Genomic DNA, 8627 nt, shown 5'->3' on the forward strand with positions numbered 1-8627 from the left:
TACATATTTAACATCAGTCCCCATCGTATAACTGATGTGAAAACTGCAGGGTTAAATTTCAAAGTGCGTCTATTACATCAGTGCAAGCGGACCTGATGTAGAAATTCAAGATTTCACATCAGTCGCAACCTGATGTGAAAGGATGTGGACTTACCACATCATATCGGTTTACATCGCTTACAAACTGATGTAAAAAGTCGTTTCCAACTGATGTAAAAAATAATTTCTGTAGTAGTGATTGTCTTAATCAAATGCTATGATTCAACATTATACCCTCCAAAATGCAGCTCTCATTATGGCTAAAACAAGAACTACATTTTATTGCTTTTTATATCCTTAGATTGTAAAGGAAAAAAAATTAAAAAGGATATATTTGATTGATATACAAAATGTGCTGACATAAGTAAGAAAATAAAGGACCACAAATAGTAAAAAGTCCAAACTCAATATCATGAGTGAGACCAAGACACACGCACTAGATATATAGTTAGGAATATCTTAATGTGTAAAACTAGGAAATGTACAAGACTAAATAAAAGACCTATATAAGCCTTCTAATTGGATTAATGATTCTTTATTATTTATTCATACCCAGTTGTATTTAATTTCACCAATATTTTATAGCCATAAGCAAATCATAAATAAGATACCATATAAAAATATGTGATAACAAGACAACCAAACGAGCAAGTATGACCTACCTACAATAAAAGAAGGCTTATTATAGATCCAATAAAACAATGCCAATGTTCCTTACCTTAAGCAACCCATTTTGTAAATCCTTTGATCTCTCAATAAAAGAAGGCTTATTATAGATCCAATAATATCAAAAAATGTGATCTAATGATCAGCAAAAAGTGACTGGCTTTTTGGTAGATTCACGAGTGCTAGACATTGCACTTAAATTTTATCTCAATTACCAATGACTAAAGTTTAGTTTAAACTATAAATTTATAATCACGTGTTATTTGAGCACAGACTTGGATAGTACAGCATAAATATGGAAACTACAAAATAAAAATGATTTGCAGTAAAAAAAGGTTTTACAAATATGAAACTGTGAAGCACTATCAAAACAATCTTTATGCCACACACACACACACATATATATATATATATATATATATATATATATATATATATATAATTAAACCTTTGAAGTGATGATTTTGACAACTAATTTAATATTGTAGTGATGATTTTTACAAAAGATAAACTTTGAAATTTCAATAAAATAATGATGTTACCATGGTTTCGTCAAACTTACCGTGAAGTCAAACATAGTGGACAAAACACTAAACTAATTTCCATTAAAACAAATCATATCAAGTCAAATTGAAATTCATGACTTCGTGAAATAACCTGATTATATTACGCGTAAACGAGTAATAACATATATCTGAGTGTCCCCGCGTTTCAGCTCATTTAAACATAGTGAATCTATCAAACCATGATTCATTAGCATCTAAAGGCTAGGTAACTAAGGATTTCATATCTTTATTGACAACACAGTGAACTTATCAAACCATGAATCTAAAAACATAATGCAAGAACATAATAGATTCAAACTAACTCACAAATCACTTAATATATTCTCAACTCAGCAAAATCGCACCTAATACGATTCAAACTAACTCACAAATCAGATGAACACATACCTAAATTGAGCAGAGTTTGAATCCAAAAAACAACCTTGTTTTGCAAGCACAGTTTGAATCCAAAGCTGAAAATCAAATGAGGTTTAACTTACCATTGCAAATTTGTACAAATTTCACATTGATTTTGAGCATGCTTATTAATTTTCTTTACAATCAAATATATAGGTTTAACTTTCTTGCTTCTACATTTATTCATGGTTTGATTTCATCTATTAAAAAGGTGTGACTTTTATATAAGGTTATCTTTACACTAAATTAGCCATGACTACATGCTGCAAAACAAACCATAATTTTCCTTCAGTTCAGATTTGTTGATCATGATTACAACCAAAAAACAAATGTCACTGACAGGCGTGCTCACAAAAAGGACGATGAAGAGGACAATTTACATGTCTGTTATGCAGATTCGTTTGCACAGGGAAACAACTAGCCTAATCGCACTCGGACAATTTACATAATATTCTATTGAAAATATTACTCCTCACTTACTGTCCTTGTGAGAATAGTTAACGGCTTTGTTATTTTTATGAAAATAGCTTATCAATTATCATTGATTAATTCCTTTGTTATTTTTATGAAAATAGCTTACTATGCTATAATAAGCTGTAAAATAGGTTGCTTATTATAAAAAAAAATTCACCAAAATCAACTCAAATGTGGGACATAACTTCCTGAGGCACTTACTCAAAATCAGCTTATAAATCATTCATTATAGATGACAAAATCAACAATAAAAACAACAGAAACATAAACAAATGACATGTACATAAGTTGTTTTCAGCTTATTTCCACAAGTTCTACATAATAGCTTATAGATTATACAAAGATAATTTGAATTCGTTTTGGCTTGTGTTCTGAAAATAGCTTATTGCTTATGCTATAAGCTGCAAATAGGTTGCTTATCATAAAAAAAATTCACCAAAATCAACTCAAATTTGGGACATAACTTCCCCTGAGTCACACATTCAAAATCAGCTTATAGTGTTTAAAACAAAAACTAAAACAACAAAGCATCAATGACAAAATCAACAACAACAACAACACCAGCAGACACATGCAACAAAGCATCGAAACAACGATTAAAAAAAACGAAAAGAAGATAATGAAGATGAGATCTAACCAGAAAGAATAGGAGGCGAAGGTTTTTCCCCTGAGTCACAGTACCGAAATGAAGCGAGAGAGAGTGTTCGAAACCACCACCAAAGAGTTTTCACCACCACGTACAGTACCGAAATGAAGAGAGATCTAGACCAGATCGTGAGGGAGAAGGTTTTCACCGAAGAAGATCGTGAGGGAGATGGAAGATGCGAAGGTTTTCCGTTTTGGGAGAAGGAAGAATGGAGGTCGTGGGTTGTTTCGTGGGAGAAAATAAAAAAAATTAACATCCACCTTTTATTTTATTTTTTGAAAGAAATCTACCTTTTTTTATTAAGTCCAACCATAGCGTTTTTCAAAAACGCTATCTGTACCCCCATCTAACAATAGCGTTTCCTAAAAGTGCTATCTATACACCCCTCCAACAATAGCATTTTATAAAAAACGCTATCTTTGAGAAACGAAATAATAGCGTTTACCGAAAAGCGCTATCTAACCTAGTTTTTAACATGTTTTTCTTAGCGCTTTCTAAAAAGTGCTATAACAGGTCTCTGGGTGGCAATTTCAATAGCATTCATCCAGAAGCGCTATTAAACTTGTGCTATTAAAAGCCAAAATTGTGGTATACAATAATTTTTGTCGATGTTGGACTTTTATTAAGTTCCCCTTTTCTTCGCTTTAAAAGGTCTAGAAGAATCAACATAAAAGAAAATTTCTGCAAGCATTTGTCCAACATCTTGAGTATAAACATGTTCAAACTGAAATGTTTTTTCTTATAATACGTTGCTTTTGTTGTGACAAATAACCTTCATACCAAATAAGTTTATTACTGTTAGACATTATAACTTATAAGACATAAGTTATCACTGTAATACGAGTTAGCTACTTTAATTCCATCTGTCCTACGACTTTTTCAAACATCAACTGAAATAGAAACAGATGTTTCCAACGACCTACTCACCGACACTTGTCAGTGTCCTTCACAGACAGGACGATGACGCTTATTATTGTGTCAAACTAATTCATCTTAAAAAAAAATACCTTATTATGAATATATCTATCACTACAAGAAATGTTGCGATTAGCCAGGGAATTATGCCAGGAGCATGAACCCCTGGCAAATTTACCAGGAGTCTTGCCAGGGAGACCCCTGGAAAATTGCAAATCGGGCCCACACTACTCCTGGTTTACATTTGACGGGAGCAACCTACCATAACCCCTGGCAAATTGAAAGGGCCCACTTACTTTTTACCCTTTTCCCTTTTATTTTTCTCTAGTAACTTAACAGACCTTGGAACTCTCTTTCTCTCTGTATGTTCAAACTCCAGCCAACTCCTCTCCCAAAACACCCACCGTCACTCTTCTTCACGGCCACCCGCCGTTATGCTCCGACCTCCATTGGTGACGAAATTACCACCAGTACGACCCTCTCTTCTTACTCTTCAAAAAGCACCCATTTGTTTTCTAGATTGATAAAATTTAAAAATCTCAATTTTCACCTTGTTTCTTACTTTCCGACCACCACAAATCTCCATTTGAAAAACTAATATGATTTTCTTCTTCCCCATGACGTCTACAACTAAACCCCTATATTTATTTTGGGATCAGAGAACTTTCGACGGCAACCACTGTGCCGGAAACCGCTGCAACCGTGTCGGAAATCGTGTCCACCGCGCTGGAAAATGAAACCTGCAACCATTTCATTTCTGTTCCTTCCTCTTGGTGAGTTCCACTTTCTACTTTGTATCCAAATTAATTTTTAGAAGTTTTTAATATTCATTTTCGGATTTTGGTGAAAGGCACTAAACTAGACATGTTATTTTTGTTGAAATGATGGTTTTGATCTTTTTAATAAAGTCCCAATGGATATATTAGACTTAGTTGTTGTTAGAATCTTATTTGGTCTCATTTTATGTTAGAAATCAAGGTTTATAGTGATGTAATGTTGAAACTATAGTCTCTCGAATGTACACCAAGCTTGAATGAGTCTTCTAAGAGTGTGGTTTAGTGTTAGATCAGTGTAATCTGATAGCTGTTGTTTTGAAACAGGACATGTCATGTTTTTCTTTGAAAATAGTCTCTGACTTAATTTTACTTTGGACACAATATTGATCAAAAGAAAGGAAATAAATAGTAGTTTCAAATTAAGTTCTGGATTGGCTATTGCATATTGCTTCTTTATCTCTCAATTGTTTATGAAGAACAAAATTAATTGTTTTCCAGGTTGATGCATTATTGGTGTTATCACTTCCAGAAGAAATACATCTATTGTAGAGAAATGTGAATTTAGAACAAAACTTGTTATAGGTAATTGTGTTTCATATCTTTTCTTCAAACACTTGGAACATTTAGATGCTAGTCTAGTCATTTGTGAACTTAGCTAAGGATCCGTGAACCATCAGAGTTGAGAGGAACTTTGGTGTAGTTAGTAACAGAGTCACGAAAATTCAAGTATCATCGTATTGTTAGAAGAACTGCAAAGTTGTAACTCTTAAATTTTCAAACTCTTAAACGTGATATGTTTATCTTCAGATGGGAAACTACATAAGGAAAAATGAATTGAAAAAGCGCCGAGGAAAGGATTTAAGAGAAGACTTGCTACTATACAAGTAAGACTCAACGACATACATAATTGTTTTCCTTGGTTTCTTTCTTTTTAATTTTCCTTCATTTATCTTGCCCTTGACATTTCATAATGGAGCTATATTTTTCTTGTGTGTGTGTTTTTGGGGGCTGAAAATGAATCATTTTCTATCTTGAAATCACTTTGTTGTGGATCTATTGTAGAAGAATAGTTGTAAAAGATGTAGTTATTTTTTCACTGCATTGTTTATCTATCTGCTATTTCTTTATCTATCTGCAGTGTTTATGGTTTACTGCACTCTGGTTCTTCTAGAATAGTTGTAAAAGATGTAGTTATTTTTTCACTAGTAACATTTTTGAATTATATAGCATATTGAGGTTTAATGTCAGAAGGCATAGGGGTAATATTCAAGAGTAAGAGCTTAGTGTTTTTCATATCTCTAACTCTCTTTAATATATGGCATTGATGCAATTGACAGAAAATACACGACACTTCTTTATGAAGCTAGATTTTTTGTTCAGGTTAGGATGCTTGTGTTGGATACTTGATTACTTGCAACTTGTATTTTAAATTTGTTAATTTCTAAGAGAGTTTGTAGTAGAATTCTTAGAATACTTTGATATTCATTTTGTCTTTAATGGAATGATTTAGGTATCTTCACATCTTTAACTTCTCAAGCTTGGACTGATACGGACATCTAATACTCAAGATTATTTTGTATAATTTGTTGATTATTTTGAGACTTACTAGTGTTTCTTCTAAAATTCATTATAATATAATGAACTTGAAATTCATTAGTAGTACATGAAGGAAAGCCCACAAATACTAAGCCATTTTCATATTTGTCATAATTGTTCCATATGACTGTGATTGAAAAAGGAAAGACTGTCCAATTAAGTTTATTGTGCTCTTATACTGTGATTTTTCAGGTTGCCAAGATGGTAAATCTTGTAAAGGAAAAGGGGGAAAGGTTATGAGAGAACCGGAGCCTGTCAAAGATGGTTCTACAGTAACAGCTTTTATTGAAGATCCTAGTGGTTATAGGTTTGAGCTTTTGGGGAGAAGACCTACTCGTGAACCCTTATGTGAAGTGATGCTTCAAGCAGGTGACCTTGATCATGTCATAGCCTTATATGAAAAAGTGAGTGTATATATTTAATGTAATTATTATGGTAGTTCCTTCAGCTTGCTTAGATGCAAGCACACACAAGTGACTAAATGTTTTTCTTGACTTTGTTAATTTCAAAGGCTGTTGGGATGAAACTTCTCCACAAGATAGTCAACCCTGAGTAAAAGATAACAACTACTTGTTGTTATTTATCAGATGCATGGCTATATGTGCTCATGCCATTACTCATTAGGTTGATGTTTGTAATATCTGCAAAATAAAGATTATGATTGTTCTCTTGCCATCGATTATGATTGTTTTTCAGTAGCCAAGCTGGGATATGGTCCTGAAGCTAATAGTCATGTTCTAGTGTAATATTGAGAAATAGTAAATTTGATTTGGTTCTAACTAATATATGATCAGTATCATTTGTCATTGTTAAGTTATCATTTTCTTATACAAATGTCACTTTCCCCATTTGAGAGCTTAAATCATAAAACGTGAAGTTGGACATGTATGCTTTAGACTCCTTCAATTCTTTGTTTGCACATACATTAAGATTTGTTGCAGAGATGTTGCGTAAATTGACTCGGTATATATGCATGTTATTTTTCTAGAACAATTATACTGCATGTATACAATGTAAATTCAGTTTCATATTGTCATAAAGCTAGCAACTAGTTCATTGTTGTGTAAGAGAACGGCTAGATTATCTCATTGTTGAGAATGTATATGTTTCTTATCAATTTTTATCAATGTATTGTATTAATCTTGGGCCATAAAAATGCCTACTATCTGTCTAATAATCATTCCCTAAAAGAAATATCTATCTAATTAAAAAACAATTTTAAAACATTTTTTAAAATTATTTTAATTATTAAATTTTAATATTTTGATTTTTTAAACAATTTAAAAACGTTTTTTTTAATAAAATTCGTACAACGTTTTGCCAGGGGTTAACCCCTGGCAAAGTTCCTGGCATGGATTAAAAATGACTGATGTGATGCTGACACTGTCTGTAAAAAGCTTGCATTGACCAGAATGCGTCAGAAAAGCCGGTAATCCTGCAGACACAATTTGCCAGGGGTTGAGCCAGGGCCTGTGCCAGGAGCGCATTTGCAAGGAGCTAAAGCCCTGACAGGTTCATTTGCGATGAGCAGATTTGCTGGTGATTCTGCTCCTGGCAAAACTCCTGGCAAACGTCCAGTTGCCAAGGCTTTTAGCATTTTGCCAGGGCTTCTGCCCCTGGCAAAATGCAACATTTCTTGTAGTTATGTTAGCATTATGTCCGATGTTTATTTTAGTACTTCATAGCCCACTCATAGTTTTGTAATAGCCTTTTTTTTATAGTACAAATACCTATTTAAACCATCATCCAAAACATAGACAACCACAAAGCAATATAGAGATGTGTAATTTCAATAAAGTTATACATAAGCATCCATTAAATGGATATATCCATTTTCTCATACTAGTTTTTTTTGAAACGGCCAAAATTTATTAACCAACGAGCCCGTGCGAGAAGCACTAACAAGCTCAGGTGGAGAAAAAAATACAATAAGGGGAAATTGGTTGCCATTCAATCACCAGGCTCGAACAAAAACCCCTTTAAAAACCACCCAAAACTAAAAGACCAGCCCAAAGGAAAATGACGCAAAGATGTACATAGACGAAAACCAAGCACACCCCTGCGTCAACTTCCAAAAAACCACCCTAACAACCAAGATAAACCAACCAAAAACCAACATGACTACAGCTGCGCCAAAACAAAAACTGCTAAGAATCAAAACCGCAGCTAAGGACTGCAGCAAGCACGCAGACCAGCTGCCAGAAGGCCGCACCTGCTGAAACCAACACAGCGAACACAGCAGAAAACACAGCACCCACCTGCCAACCAACACCAAACAGACCTGCAACAGCAGAAGCAATCCACACCACCAGCAAACCCACCAAACCGCCCCAACACAGCCCCAGCAGCAGCACAAAATTAAGGCAGAAAACACTGCTGGGCAACCGAGAAAAAAAACAGAAAAAACCAGCAGCAAAGACCTGTACCGAACATCAAAACTCAGACATCCAAATCACATACCAAGACAAAAGCGTGGATTCCAACACCATTCATAAAACAAACAAGTTGCTATTTTCTCATACTAGTTGTTTTGATCGATATGAGACTTTCTTT

This window comes from Medicago sativa, chromosome 6 (genome assembly GCF_051527215.1).
Source record: "Medicago sativa cultivar Bolivia chromosome 6, Bolivia_mono, whole genome shotgun sequence".
In the NCBI taxonomy this organism is placed as follows: Eukaryota; Viridiplantae; Streptophyta; class Magnoliopsida; order Fabales; family Fabaceae; genus Medicago; species Medicago sativa.